The 16,034-nt window shown below is 35.7% G+C and overlaps 1 pseudogene across 1 annotated transcript; it reads left to right on the top strand.

The window, feature by feature from the left end:
• Positions 1-700: 700 nt before the first annotated feature.
• LOC308639802 (RNA-binding protein 39-like) lies at positions 701-2,274 on the top strand (annotated as a pseudogene). Its single transcript has one exon. The product of its transcript is annotated as an RNA-binding protein 39-like (transcript).
• Positions 2,275-16,034: the final 13,760 nt, after the last annotated feature.

The following is a 16,034-nucleotide window of genomic DNA, read 5'->3' as shown; positions in this document are numbered from 1 at the left end:
ATAACAGAACCCACGAACAGTGAAGTTGATGAAATGTCAGAGAAGGAGTTTAGAAAGTTCATGATTAAAATTATCTGTGAATTAAAGAATGATCTAAATGAGCAAATACAGGCAAAATTGATAACTCCAACAATGAGATAAGAGAGCAAATACAGGTAGCAAAAGATTACATCAAGAAAGAGATAGACTCTGAAAAAAAAAAAAACAGAAATCCTTGAAATGAAGGATACAATAAATCAAATTTAAAAAGTCAATAGAGGGGAGACCCTGTGTGTTTGTGTGTGTATGTATATTAATGAATGTGAGTATGGGGAGCTTGCCCATGCTGTCACAGGGGTGGATCCTGTGCTGTGGAAGCCGCCATCCTGCTCCTACATACGGGTTCTTCTAATCTCATTGTTTCTTTTAGATTAGCTCGGGCCTAGTGACCCTCTGAGCCTGATATATGGGCTGGGCAGTACCACAACCTGGGCCTAGGGGCTTAACAGTAGCAACTGCTGCAGAGGTGATGGGCAGCAGCAGCAGCAGCAGCTTTAGCAGCAGCAGCAGCACAACTGACTTGGGACAACTACAGGCACCCAAAAGGCCACACAGTTGTTTAGAGAAAATGGCAGAAGATACTGATATTGAAGCAATGCTTGAGGCTCCTTACAAGAAGTCTTGCCTAACGATATCTGACTCCCATGAATTCACCTTTCATTCCAGTGTGAACTGTCAGTCATAAGGATGAGAACAAGTTGAGCATTGCTAACAGCCATGAAGAATGTAGCAAAAAGAGGGAAAAAAGCAAGAGCAGAAGTCACAGTCATGAATGAAAGTGAAGCAAAAGTAAGGAACGAAAGCGAAGTAGAGATAGAGAAAGGAAAAAGAGCAAAAGCCAGGAATAGAAGTGAAGTAGAAGCAAAGAAAGGAGACATAGCCACTCAAGAAGTCGAGATCAAAGATTCCGAGGCCACTACAGAAGTCCCTACTCTGGACCAAAATTTAACAGTACCATTTGAGGAAAGAATGGGTTGCCTCATAGCATCAAATTAAGCAGATGAAGTTCCTGAAGCAAAAATCCATTCAGAAAAGACAAGAGTCCTGTGAAGGAACCTATTGATAATCTAATTCCTGAGGAAAGAGATGCCAGGACAGTTTTCTGCATGCAGTTGGCAGCAAGAATTCAACCAAGAGATTTGGAAGTTTTTCTCCAGAGTAGGGAAGGTTTGAGATGTTAGGATGATTTCTGATACAAATTCAAGACGTTCCAAAGGAATTGGTTATGTGGAGTTTATTGATGTTAGGTCAGTGCCTCTAGCAATAGGATTAACTGGCCAGCAAGTTTTAGGAGTGTTGATCATAATACAGGCATCCCAGGCAAAAAAAACCCAAAAAACAAAAACAGAGCTGCAGCAATGGCAAACAATTTACAAAAGGGAAGCACAGGACCTATGAGACTTTATGTGGGCTCTTTACACTTTAACATAACTGAAGATATGCTTTGGGGAATCTTTGAGCCATTTGGAAGAATTGAAAGTATCCAGCTCATGATGGATAGTGAAACAGGAAGCTCTAAGGGTTATGGATTTATTACATTTTCTGACTCAGAATGTGCCAAAAAGGCTTTGGAACAACTTAATGGATTTGAACTAGCAGGAAGGCCAATGAAAGTTGGTCATGTTACTGAACATACGATGCTTCTAGTGCTAGTTCATTTTTTGGATAGTGACGAACTGGAAACAACTGGAATTGACACGAGAACAACTGGTCTCCAATTAATGGTGAGACTTGCTGAGGGTACAGGTTTGCAGATTCCATCAACAGCCCAGCAGGCTTTACAAATGAGTGGCTCTTTGGCATTTGGTGCCATGGCAGAATTCTCTTTTGTTATAGATTTGCAAACATGACTTTCCCAAAAGACTGAAGCTTCAGCTTTAGCTGCAGCTACATCTGCTCAGCCACTTGCAACACTGTTTCCAACTATCTAACATGTTTAACCCTCAAACAGAAGAAGAAGTTAGATGGGATCCAGAGATTAAGGATGATGTCATTGAATAATATAATAAATATGGTGGAGTCATTCATATTAATGTTGACAAGAATTCTGCTCAGGGCAGAATGTATGTGAAGTGCCCCTCAATTGCTGCAGCTATTGTTGCTGTTAATGCATTGCATGGAAGGTAGTTTGCTGGTAAAATGGTAACAGCAGCCTATGTACCTCTTCCAACTTACCACAACTTCTTCCCTGATTCTATGGCAGCAACACAACTACTGGTTCCAAGTAGACGATGAAGGAAAATATAGTCCCTTATGTACATAGCTTCCTTTTTTTTCCTTGAGAATTCATCTTGAGTTATCTTTTATTTAGATAAAAATAAAGAGTCAAAGGTCTACTGTTATTTGTATACAATTCCTTACCTTGAAAAACTAAAAATGTTAACAGGAAAAAAAAAATCAATAGAAAGCATAACCAACAGACTAGATCATTTGGAAGAAAGAACGTCAGATAATGAAGACAAACTATACAACCTGGAAAATAAAGTTGATAACACAGTGAAGAAAGTTAGAAACCATGAACAGAATATCCAAGAATTATGGGATAGAATCAAATGACCAAATCTAAGAGTTATTGGGATAGAGGAAGGCACAGAGTTTCAAACCAAGGGAATGCACAATCTCTTCAATGAGATAATATCAGAAAATTTCCCAAGCATGAAGAACAAATTGGAAAACCAAATACAAGAGGCTTACAGGACACCAAATCTACAAAATTACAACAGATCTACACCAAGGTGCATTATAATGAAAATGCCTAGCATACAGAAAAAGGATAGAATCTTAAAGACCATAAGAGAGAGGAATCAGATCACATTTAGGGGGAGACCAATTCATATCTCAGCAGATTTTTCAACCCAGAACCTCAAAGCCAGGAGATCGTGGAACAACATATACCAAGCTCTAAAAGAAAATGGATTCCAACCAAGAATCTTAAATCCAGCAAAACTAAGCTTTAGATTTGATGATGAAATGAAAACCTTCCATGATAAACAAAACTTAAAAGATTTTACAACTAGAAAGCCTGCACTACAGAATATCCTCAGCAAAATATTTCAAGAAGAGGAAATGGAAAACAATGATGAAAATCAGCAGAGGGAGGGATTACATTAAAGGAAAATCTAATGAGAGGAGAAACCAAGTCACATTAAATACCAAAAATAAACAAAAATGGCTGGGAATACAAATCATGTCTCAATAATAACCCTGAATATTAATGGCCTGAACTCACCGATCAAAAGACATAGACTACCAGATTGGATTAAAAAAAAGATCCAACAATATACTGCCTCGAAGAGACTCATCTTGTAGGAAAAGACATTCACAGACTGAAGGTGAAGGTTTGGGAAAAATCATACCACTCACATGGACTGTGGAAGCAAACATGGGTTTCCATCCTCATATCAAATAAAGCAGACTTAAAACTAAGGTCAATCAACAAGGATAAAGAAGGACACTATATTCTGCTCAAGGGAACCATACACCAGCAAGACTTAACAATTATAAATATATATGCCCCAAACATTGGAGCAGCTATGTTCATCAAAGAAACTCTTCTCAAGTTCAAGAGTCAAATAGACCACAGCACAATAAATTTGGGTGACTTTAACACACCTCTTTCATCACTAGATACGTCTTCCAAACAAAAGCTGAACAAAGAAACTATAGAACTCAATAATACAATTAATAACTTAGACTTAACTGACATATTTAGAATATTTTATCCTGCAATGAGAGAATACACTTTCTTCTCAGCAGCACCTGGATCCTTCTCTAAAATAGATCATATATTATGCCACAGGGCAACTCTTAGCAAATACAAAAAACATAGAGATACTACCCTGCAGTCTATCAGATCATAATGGCATGAAATTAGAAATCAATGATAAAATAAGAAATAAAATCCACTACAACACCTGGAGACTAAATAATATGATACTGAATGAACAATGGGTTGAAAAAGACATCAAGGAGAAGATTAAAAAAATTTAGAGGTGAATGAGAACACAGATACGACATATTGAAATCTCTGGGAGACTATGAAAGCAGTGATAAGAGGAAAGTTCATTGCATGGAGTTCATTCCTTAAAAGAAGAAAAAGTCAACAAATAAATGATTTAATTTTACATCTCAAAGCCCTAAAAAAAGAAGAACACCTAAAGCTTCAGAAGACAGGAAATAATTAAAATCAGAACTCAAATCAATGAAATTAAAACAAAAGAAAATTGAAAAAATTGACAAAACAAAAAGTTGTTTTTTTCAAAAAATAAATAAAATTTATAGACCCTTTGCCACACTAAGAGAAGGAGAGAGAAAACTCAAATCACTAACATATGTGATGACAAAGGAAATATCACAACAGACATTACAGAATTATAGAAGATAATTAGAAATTATCTTGAAAACTTGTACTCCATTAAATTGAAAATATCAAAGGCATCAACAAATTTCTAGAGTCATATAATTTGCTCAAATTGAATCAGGATGATATACAAAATTTAAACAGATCAATTTCAAGTGACAAAATAGAAGATGCCAGCAGAAGTCTACCAACCAAGAAAAGCCTAGGAATGGATGAATACACAGCCAAGTTCTACAAGGCCTTTAAAGAATAACTAATACCAATACTCTTTAATTTATTTCAGGAAATAGAAAACGAAGCAGCACTTCCAAACTCATTCTCTGAGGCCAATATCACTCTGATTCCAAAACCAAGCAAATACACATCCAAAAAAAAACAATCAGACCAATATCTCTAATGAACATAGATGCAAAAATTCTCAATAAAATCCTGGTAAATTGGATGCAAAAACATCAAAAAGATCATGCACCACGATAAAGTGGGATTCATCCCAAGGATGCAGGGTTGGTTCAATGTACAGAAATCAAGAAATGTAATTCATCACATCAATAGACTTAAAATCTTAAAGAATCATATGATCATCTCAATAGATGCAGAAAAAGCATTTGAAAAAATACAGGGCTGGGAATATAGCTCAGTTGTTAGAGTGCTTGCCTTGCATGCACAAGGCCTTGGGTTCAATCCCCAGCACCACACACACACACAAAAAAAGCACCTCTTTATGTTCAAAACTCTAGAGAAAAGAGAAACTAGGGATAACAGAAACATATCTCAACATCGTAAAGGCTATCTGTGCTAAGCCCCAGGCCAACATCATTCTAAATGGAGAAAACTTGAAGGCATTTCCTCTAAAAACTGGAACAAGGCAGGGATGCCCTCTTTCACCACTTCTTTTTAACATTATTCTTGAAACACTGCCCAGAGCAATTAGACAGGCAAGAAAATTAAAGGAATACACATAGGAAAAGAAGAACTCAAATGGCACTATTTGCTGATATGATTCTATACCTAAAAGACCCAAAAAGCTCCACCAGAAAACTTCTAGAACTAATAAATGAATTCAGCAAAGTAGCAAGATACAAAATCAACACCCATAAATCAAAGGCATTTCTGTACATCAGTGACAAATCCTCAGAATGGGAAACGAGAAAAACTACCCCATTTTTAATAGCTTTGAAAAAATACTTCAGAATCAACTTAATGAAAGAGGTGAAAGATCTGTATAATGAAAATTACAGAACCCTAAAGAAATAAATCAAAGAAGACCTTAGAAGATGGAAAGATCTACCTTGCTGTTGGATAGGCAGAATTAATATTATCAAAATAACCATACTTCCAAAAGCACTATATAGATTCAATGCAACATGAAATTCATCTTGAAAAATAAGAGACCCAGAATAGCTAAAGCAATCCTTAGCAGGAAGAGTGAAGCAAGTAGCATCACTATACCAGACCTTAAACTATACTACAGAGCAATAGTAACAAAAGCAGCATGGCATTGGCACCAAAACAAACTGGTAGACCAATGGTACAGAATAGAGGACACAAAGACTAACCCACAAAATTACAATTGTCTTATATTAGACAAAGGTGCCAAAAACATGCATTTGAGAAATGATAGCCTCTTCAACAAATGGTGCTGGGAAAACTGGAAATCCATGTGCAACAAAATCAAATTAAACCCATATCTCTCACCATGCACAAAACCCAACTCAAAATGGATCAAGGACTTAGGAGTAAAACCGGAGATTCGGCATCTAATAGAAGAGAAAGTAGGCCCTAATCTCTATAATGTGGGATTAGGCTCCAACTTCCTTAATAAGACTCCTGTGGGACAAGAATTAAAATCAAGAATCAATAAATGGAATGGGCTCAAAGTAAAAGTTTCTTCTCAGCAAAAGAAGCAATCTGTGAGGTGAACAGAAAGCCTACATCTTCAGAGCAAATCTTTACCCCTGTCACATCAGATAGTGCACAAACCTCTAGGGTATATAAAGAACTCAAAAAGCTAAGCACCAAAAAACAAACAACCCAATCAAAAAATGGGCCAAGGACCTGAAAAGACACTTCTCATAAGATTATATACAATCAATCAACAAATATATGAAAAAATATTCATCATCTCTATCAATTAGAGAAATGCAAATCAAAACCACTCTAAGATTTCATCTCACTCCAGTCAGAATGGCAGCTATTATGCAAACAATAATAAGTGTTGGCAAGGATGTGGGGAAAAAGGCACACTCATACACTGCTGGTGGGACTGCAAATTGGTGCAGCCAATATGGAAAGCAGTATGGAGATTTCTTGGAAAATTGGGAAAGGAACCACCATTTGACCCAGCTATTCCTGTCCTTGGTCTATACCCAAAGGACTTAAAAAAACAGCTTACTACAGGGACACAGTCACATCAATGTTTATAGCAGCACAATTCACAATAGCTAAACTGTGGAACCAACCTAAATGCCCTTCAGTAGATGAATGGATTAAAAATGTGGCATTTATACACAATGGGATATTTCTCAGCAATAAAAGAGAATAAAATCATGGCATTTGCAGGTAAATGGATATAGTTAGAGAGGATAATGCCAAGTGAAGTTAGCCAATTCCAAAAAAATCAAATGCCGAATGTTTTCTTTGATATAAGGAGGCTAATTCACAGTGGGATAGGGAAAGGGAGCATGGGAGAAGTCGATGAACTCTAGATAGGGCAGAGGGGTTGGAGGGGAAGGGAGGGGTATGGGGTTATTCATGATGGTGGAATGTGATGGACATTATTATCCAATGTTCAGGTATGAAGACATGAATTGGTGTGAATATACTTTGTATACAACTAGAGATATGAAAAATTGTGCTCTATATATGTAATAAGAATTGTAATGCATTCTACTGTCATATATAAAGAAAAAAATATATATATTCAAGAAAAAAAACAGTCAGCCTTGTTTCTATAGTATCCCTATCCTCTCCTTAAAAATCTAAATGAATCTAAGCTTTGGAGGACACCATCTCTAAGAAACTCTGTGTTCTTGTACTGTTTCACTCTCATCCCTGCAGAAAATTTCTGCAGATGCTATTCTTATACTTTAGAATTATCTTTCTTCCCTTTTAGTATTGAACTTCTGTTATGGTTTGTATGTGAGGTGTTCCTCAAAAGCTCATGTGTGAAACAATGCAAGAAGGTTTGGAGGAGAAATAATCGGATTATGGGAACCTTAACCCAACCAGTGAATTAATCATCTGATAGGATTAATTGGCAACTGAAGACAGGTGGGGTGTGGCTAGGGGAGGTGGGGCATCAAGGGGCATGGATTTGGGGTATATATTTGTATTTGACAAATGGGAATATCTCTCTGCTTTCTGCTTATCATGTGAGCTGCTTCACTTTGTTACACTCTTCTACCATGATGTTCTGTCTCACCTTGATCCCCACAAGAAGTGGAGCTGAGATCTCTGAAACCGTGAGCCTTCAAATAAACTTTTACTCCTCTAAAATTGTTCTTGTTGGGTCTTTTAATTACAACAGTGAAAAAGCTGAATAAAACAACCACCTAGTTATTAGAATCTTGAAATTAAAAAGTTCTTGCTCAAATTGCTCGTATAATTGTGCCTCCAGACAGAACCCCTAATAGACAAAATGGATCATGAAGTTTGTATTATTTTTTATTATAAACTTCCAAGCAGATTTTTAGAGTGGATGTACCATTTTAAACTCTGATCAGTAACATATGAGGAATCCAGATGGTTTGCATCTTAGCAGACACTTGTTGTTGGTGGTCTTTTAAAATTTAGTTATTTGGTAAGTGTGTGATATAACCTTTTATGGTTTTAATTTACATTTCCCTGGTGAATAATAATGTTAGTACAAGTTCATGTTCTCATTGGCTTTAAGATACCTTTTTAAAGTTGATGTTATTGCAAAACTGAAATAAATACAAAATAAAACCTTGTTAACAATACTGAAAATATGCTGGACCAGGCTTTGAGCTACTTTGAATCTAATTCTAATCCTAATATTGTTTACTAGCTTTGGGATTTGAGACATATTAAATGAAAAAAATATGCTTTCATCCTTAAAACATCAAAGACTTGAGAGCTTATAGTAGATATACATGGTGTCTTGAATCACATCCTCTTTGTCTACCTGTGATTTTAGTATTTGGCATCAAAGTGAAGCACTCATATTCATCTGGAACTGGCCATATTCTATCTACCTCAGTGGCCATGTTCCTGCAGTTGGTTTCAGTTTCCATTGTCATGTCTTAATTTTCCATGCTCAAGCTCATCCTCTTAGTGCAGAGGAATTTACAACATGATGAGTAACCTTAACTAACTATTGAGTGAAAGCAACTGGGGAGATGGTCATGGCTTCCATCTTCATTTTTTTATTGATTCTTTTTAGTTCTATATAACAGGATTCATTTTGACATAATTATACAAGCATGGTATATAATTTGTTCTAATTCATTCCATATTACTTCCCTTTACCCTCCCATCCTCCATCCCCCCGTTCCTTTCCCTCTAATCTACTAATCTTCCTGCTATTTACTTACAGATTTTTAAAAATTATTGTCTTACAGATGTATGCGATGGTGAGATTCACTGTGGTGTAGACACATATATACATAAGAAAATTGGGTCAGATTCATTCCACTGTTCTTCCCTTATTTCATCGCTCCTCCTCTACCTTTATTCCACTGATTTTTCTTCTATTTTTTTTTAAATTTACTCTGCCTTATTTTGGGTTAGCTTCTGCATATCAGAGAAAACATTTGGCCTTTGATTTTTGGGGGTTGGCTTTTTTCACTTATCATGTTAGTCTCCAGTTCCAACCATTTACTGGAAAACCTGGCTTCCATCTTCTAGGGGAAAAAAATCTATATTCTTTTCCAGGGGTTCTGGAAAATCAAGTCCCTATGGCCCACGATAGTAATTATCATTACTCTCATATTGGACTTTTCTCTCTCCTTCTTTCTCTCCCTACTTCCATAATTCTCCTTCTTGGGATCATATATCGAATATACTTCCTAACCAAGTCTTTATTTAAGCCTCTGCATTGAGCAAAAACTAAATAAGATGGATTTTTAAGTCATTATTTTATTTCACTAGTGAAAACACAGACACCAGTGTTTTGAGACTCATTTAGAAGCCCAGAATGTATCTACCTATAAACTGTATAGAACAAAATTACATATACCAATTAGTACATGTAAAACTAAGGAAGTATGAATAAGTATGAATAAGTACATGTAAAACTAAGGAAGTATGATTTTATTGATATTTTAGTTGTGACAGTGTAGTATAGTTTTAAAAGATATATATTGTAAAAGTAAGTGGAAAATAAAAAAAATAAAATAATGATAAACTGGGAAAAGAAAGCAAAGATCTATCTGTATTATTTCTTACAATTGCATATGAATCTACAATTATCTTAATAAAAATTTCATCTCAATTGAATTCCCAGACATCAAGGAGCATTAGAAATAAATTATCACTGCTAACCCTCTTAGAGTTTTTATCTTATAAGATAAAAATAATGATAGTAAATATTAGACTCACAGGGTTTTAGAGGAGAAAGAGGACTCCATTTGAAATTGGACTAGTGGCCATTCAAGTTACATTCTAGCAAGGAAGTTATCCATATTTTGTCAATTTCCTGAGAATTTCTTTGAGGCTGAATTTAAACATCATGTATTAATTCCCCTGGAAGAAGGAATTTCAAGGCAGCACAGGATTTAGGGGGTAGCCTGGGTATTACTGGCAGATTTCAGCCAAGTTTACAGGATATTCAGGATCTGAAAGATAAGCAGGAAGATTTGAAAAACTTGGAGTTTGGCCAGAAAAGTTCAAGTACAAATGGGGCTAAGGAATTTGTGTTTGTTAGAGAGATTACAGTCATTAAAGAGACACTAAGTATTTCACCCAGAAACAGTAGGAAAGATGACTTGAGGACATCTCAGGAATTGGCAAGACCATACCCATTTCAGGTTCAAGTATGTAAAAGTAAAATTCCTTTGAGAAGAGACCATTGGGGCATTCTGCTTGCATAGAGGACCTAAGAAGTTGTTTCACTGTGCTCAGTTGCCCTGGCACTCAGAGGTTGCTGTATCCATGGCCACAGGTTTGGCTACTGCTTGAGATGACAGGAGACCTTGGTGTTGTCAAGATTTAGATGTGGTGTCCCCCAAAAGCTCATGTGTGAGACAATGCAAGAAGGTTTGGAGGAGAAATGATTGGGTCATGGCCTTAACATAATCAGTGAATTAATCCCTAATGGGATTAACTGAGTAGTAAATGGAAGCAGGTGGGGTGTGGCTGGGGTATATATTTGTATCTGGGGAGTGGAGTCTCTCTCTGCTCTCTGATCATCATGTGAGTAGCTTCCCTCTGTCACACTCTTCCCCCTCCCACACCCCCACCTGCCAGGAATGGAGCCTGCTGTTGTCAGCTGTGTCCAAGGAACTACACTAGAGCCAAATGCATTTCAAATGCAATTATTTTGAACACACACTTAACACACACAGAACGGTACTATTTCCATTTCACCCACGAATGGTATAGCACAGAGAGCTTGTCTGTGATGGTAGCAGAATCAGGGAGTCTGAGTGTTCGCTTCTCTGTGTTCCTCTCTCCGAGAAGCTGAGCTTCTCTGAGGGCTTAAGTATAGGTCTCCTCGCAGTCTGCTTTGCCTTATTGTCATCCTACCTTCTGTTACTCACAGAAGGGCAGAAGGATGAAACTGCAGATGGGTCGTCACATGGCCAAGTTAGCAGCTGTTCAGCTAGTGCTATCTGGGTGCTTACCTGTCTTGAGTGCTCCTTAAACCTGCTGTCCATGGACTGAGATCTCTGAAACCATGAGCCCCCAAATAAACTTTTCCTCCTAAAATTGTTCTGGTCAGATCTTTTAGTCACAGCAGGGGAAAAGCTGACTAAAACAGGTCTCAGTCACATGGTTCTGCAGTGTTGTAGGATGCTGGTGTTTGAGGATCATGGAAGGCCTGGGAGGCCAGGCAAATGCAGCAATAGCTCATTAAAATATTTCAGAAGTACAGGGGCTGAGGCTGTGGCTCAGTGGTAGAGTGCTTGCCTAGCACGTGCGAGGCCCTGGGTTTCATCCACAGCACCACATAAAACCAAATAAATAAAATAAAGATATCATGTCCAGTTACAACTAATTCAGAAGTATAAATGCAAATTAATAATAGATGTGTCAAGAATCTACATCATTAAGAAAATAAAAGGACAAATAGCAGTAATCCTTTCTTCCCTGATGAAACTAATAAACCTAAAATAAAACTGTCTTCACCATTTAGTGATACCAAAGTTACGAAGAGTCCCTCCTATGTAAGTCTGCCTAATACATGCATCAATATGACTTCTAGAAAGCAATGTGGAAATATATATCAGGAACCCAAACTCTACTGATCATTCCACTTTTTCCACTAATTTTTTGTTGTTAAAAGCCAACCAGTCCATTGGTACTTTGTTATGGAAGCCCTAACAAATTAATGGGGAATTTTTTTCAAAACTTTATACATACATGTGTTCATGCATGCACTTTGTATATATTTGGAACATGACACCAAATTTGCAAATATATAACTATATTAGCATAAAATCATGCAAAGTAAATATGCCAAAATGAATAATAATAGAAATTATTTCTGGGTTGTAAAAGGGGTAATGTATGTTTTATTCTCTAAAAAAATTATTTTTTCTGTTTGGCTTCTAAGTAATTTGCTCTAAATACTTAAAATATAACCAAATATTTTTAGTGAAATGCCCACAAATTTAGCATGTATAAATATTTTGACTTAGAATGAATTAAAACCTACTTTGTGTCATACAAGAAAAGTATTACACTCATAAAATTAAGCATAATTTTAAGGGCTATGCATATTTATCTGAAATAAGTATATCTAAAAATTATGAGCCTTTAAGATAATTTTACTCTTTTGTTTTGTTTTTGCAGTGCTAGGGATAAAACCCAGAGTCTCTCAAATGCCTCTTCCCAAGCTCAGAGATAAGTTACTCTTAGTAGGAAATTCATGTTTATATATTAAATGTGTCAAAGATTTTTCTTGGTAGTATTATGTTATCTTTTTAGAGTACTACAGTGTTAAGAAAATTTAAAGTGGAGATTTATTGCTATGTGAAAATATCTTTTATCATATCAGAATGGATGTTTCCTCTGTTCTCTAGAGGAGTAAGTTTTCAGGAGTTCTTATAAATTGAAAAGATAAAGCAGGAGTCTTCAAGGCACCTTAATATTAATTTTAAAAAGATCAGTCTTTTCAAGGGGCAGTAAATCACCTGCTACAGTTTCAAAATAATTAACACTTTAGTTGCAGATACTTATATCCCAAATAAGATAAATTGTCAGCACTTCCATTAAAGATTTCAAATCTTGTGTCACATGAATTAGGTTTGTGGATTTCAAATGAAAGTGGCATTCCAGAAAGGACCTGGGATAATACCAATTTGCAGCTCTTTTAGCCTAAATAGAAGTCATCTCTTATGCCTTGAATGAATAATCTAAACTACCTGACATTTCCATTCAATCCAAAGAACAGACTGAAAATGCTGAATTGCAGCAAAGCTTTGATGTAAATCAGTAGTCACAGGAGACTGCAAAGAAGAACATAATGTAACCATCTGCTCATCAAAGGGAAGTTTTCTTAAAAAAATTCTGACATGCTTCCTCTGAAGTAAAGGGTCATTTGGCCTTATTATTTTAATATGCAGCTTAAGATACTTTCCTAATAAATATTGAGATAATCAGTACCAAAAGATGAATGTTTACCAGTGATTCAACAGATTCATAAAAATTCAAATCAGGAACAAAATACTATTTGGCTTGTGAGACTTTCAATTTTTTTAGTAATGTTTAAGCTCATGATTATCTCCCATGGATCATAGGAAAAGAAAATTAAGGGAAAAATAAGTGAGCATATTTGTAAAATCATTAACTTGGAAAAACTAAAAGTTTCCATTTTTTTCTCCTTTAGAGATTACTTTTGATAGGCTGTATGTCTACAGCTTTTCCACACAAAACAGTTTCCACACTAAGCAGGATCTAGAACACTTTAAAACTTGTTAAAATACTCAGGTTCTTAGGCCTCATCTCTGACTAACTGAATCAGAATCAGCCTTTTGATAAGAGTTAAGTGCTTTATAAATGCAACTTAAAAAGTGAGATATAATTCTACATAATAATGAGTCAAATTTTTAAAGCAATATCTTATATTTTAGTATTTTATTCAAAGCACTGTATACCAAAGAATGGACAAACTTTAATTTTTGAACTAGGTTTATTTTGCACATGATCCTTCCACTTATTAGTGCTATGTTCCTAGTATCTTAGAGTAGAAGGAAAAAGGCAAAGATGTTCTAATTTTTCACATATAGGGAAGATACTTTTTTGCATTATATTGTGTCAGTTCAAATGTATTCATTGCTGGGCACAGTGACCCATGCCTATAATACTCCAAACTTGGGAGACCGAGGCAGGAGGATTGCATTGCAAGTTCAAGGCTAGCCTCAGCAACTTAGAGATACCCTGTCCTAAAATGAAAATTCTAAAAAAGGACTGGAGATGCAGTTTAGAGGTAAAATACTTCTGAGTTAAATTCTCAGTTCAAAAAAAAAAAAAAAGAAGATGATTTCAGTTACAAATAATGAAAAACTCAGGTAAGAATGGCCTGAAGAAAATAACTCAAAAAATTTGACACCAAAATAAAATGAAATAATACCAATAACCTAATTAATAAATTGGCAAAAGAACAAAACAGACACCTTTCAAAATAAGAAATATAAATGGCTTACAAACATGAAAAAAAGTATAATAACTCTAGCAATTTGGGAAATGCAAGTCAAAACTACAGTGAATTAGCTTCTAAGATTTCATCTTACTCTAGTCAGAATGATAATCATCAAGAATATTAATAATAATAAATGTTGGTGAGTATGTGGGGGAAAAGTACACCCATACATTTTTGTTGGGACTGCAAATTAGTACAACCACTCTGGAAAGTAGTATTGAGATTCCTCAAAAACACTAGGAATGGAGCCACCATATCTCACTACTTGGTATTTATCATAAAAATCTAAAATCAGGATAGTATACGGATGTAGCCCATATAGTGAATAATTCACATTAAGCAAGTTATGGAACCAGTTCAGGTACCCAAACAACATATGAATTGATAAAGAAAATGTGATGTGTATAGACAATGGAGTTTAACTAATCCATAAAGAAGAATGAAATTATGTCATTTGTTGGTAAATGGATGGAACTAAGTGAAATAGGTTAGACTCAAAAATTATGGGTTTAATAGTTTCTATCATATGTGGAAGCTAGACTATAAGAAGGAAAAAATAGGGAGGGGTGTTCCATAAAAATAGAAGGGAGATCAATGGAACAAAGGAAGAGGATTGATGGGGAGGAAGAAAGGATGGGAAAAGGGAGGAACTATGCAATGAAATTGAGCAAATTATGCTATGTATGTATATAATATACCACAGTAAATTTCATCTTTATGTATATCTTATCATAAGGCACAAATTTTATTAAAAAATGTATGAGTATATAGAAGAAAGACCAATAGAATAGAGGAAGGCAAACAGTGTGAAGGAGGAGGGGAAAAGAGGAAGTATGTAAGAATGACATGGTGCAAATTATATCCCATGCTTGTATGATTATGTCAAAATGAACCCCAATGTTATGTATAACTATAATATACTAAGAAAAACATTAAAAAGAAAAAAATGAAAATTGTTATCTTAAACAGAGCCCTGAACTAGGAAGATCATAGTTTGACAAATTCTATGACTCATCATTAATTGGGAACCCAGGCTCTTTTGATAAACTTGGGGCATCAAATTTTTCTCTAAGATGGCTACTTTTATGGTCACAAATGTCTTCTATGATCCTATATAGTACTGAACTAAGAGGAAAAATAGATTTTTTAGATCCCTCCATGCTGGCTTCCTCTTGTATCTCATTGACCAGATTTGGGTTATATATGATGTCTGAGGCAACCGTGACAAAGAATTGTCCTGATTTGTCTTAGACTCATCAGGATTTATGCCCCAAATTAAATTTAATTAGATGGCCATAATAGACAGTTCCTAAGATGTATCCCAGTGTTCCAATTCCTGGGAATGACACCCTTGTATATATAGTCCCGGTCCCCTTCCTTGAAATAGGCTGGACCTAGATATTTCCTTCTAACAAACAGTACATGGTTAAAGTGATAGGATATTATATCAAATATTAGATAAAAACATTACCTGGTATTTGCCTTGCCTATTTCTCTCCTTCTCTTTTGCTTTCTCACTTTACTGGATGCAGCTGTCATATTGTCAGTATGCCCACATGACAAGGAATGGGGGTGGTTGGACCCAGTTAAGTCATGCCTGGATTCTTGCACCACAGAAACCATTAGATACTAAGTATTTATTGTTTTAAGCCACTAATTTTGATGTAATTTGTTGTCTAGTGATAGACAATTAATAGTGACACTTGACAAAAGTGGGGTTCTGACTGAAAAGAAGGGAGATACTATTGGGGTAATATGACAGGCAGACTTTCAGATAATTCCCCAGTAGTCCTTTCTTCCTAGGGTTCATGC

Source organism: Spermophilus citellus (assembly GCF_964194105.1).
Source record: "Spermophilus citellus genome assembly, chromosome: X".
Lineage (NCBI taxonomy): Eukaryota > Metazoa > Chordata > Mammalia > Rodentia > Sciuridae > Spermophilus > Spermophilus citellus.
This window is presented reverse-complemented; position numbering and strand designations above follow the sequence as displayed.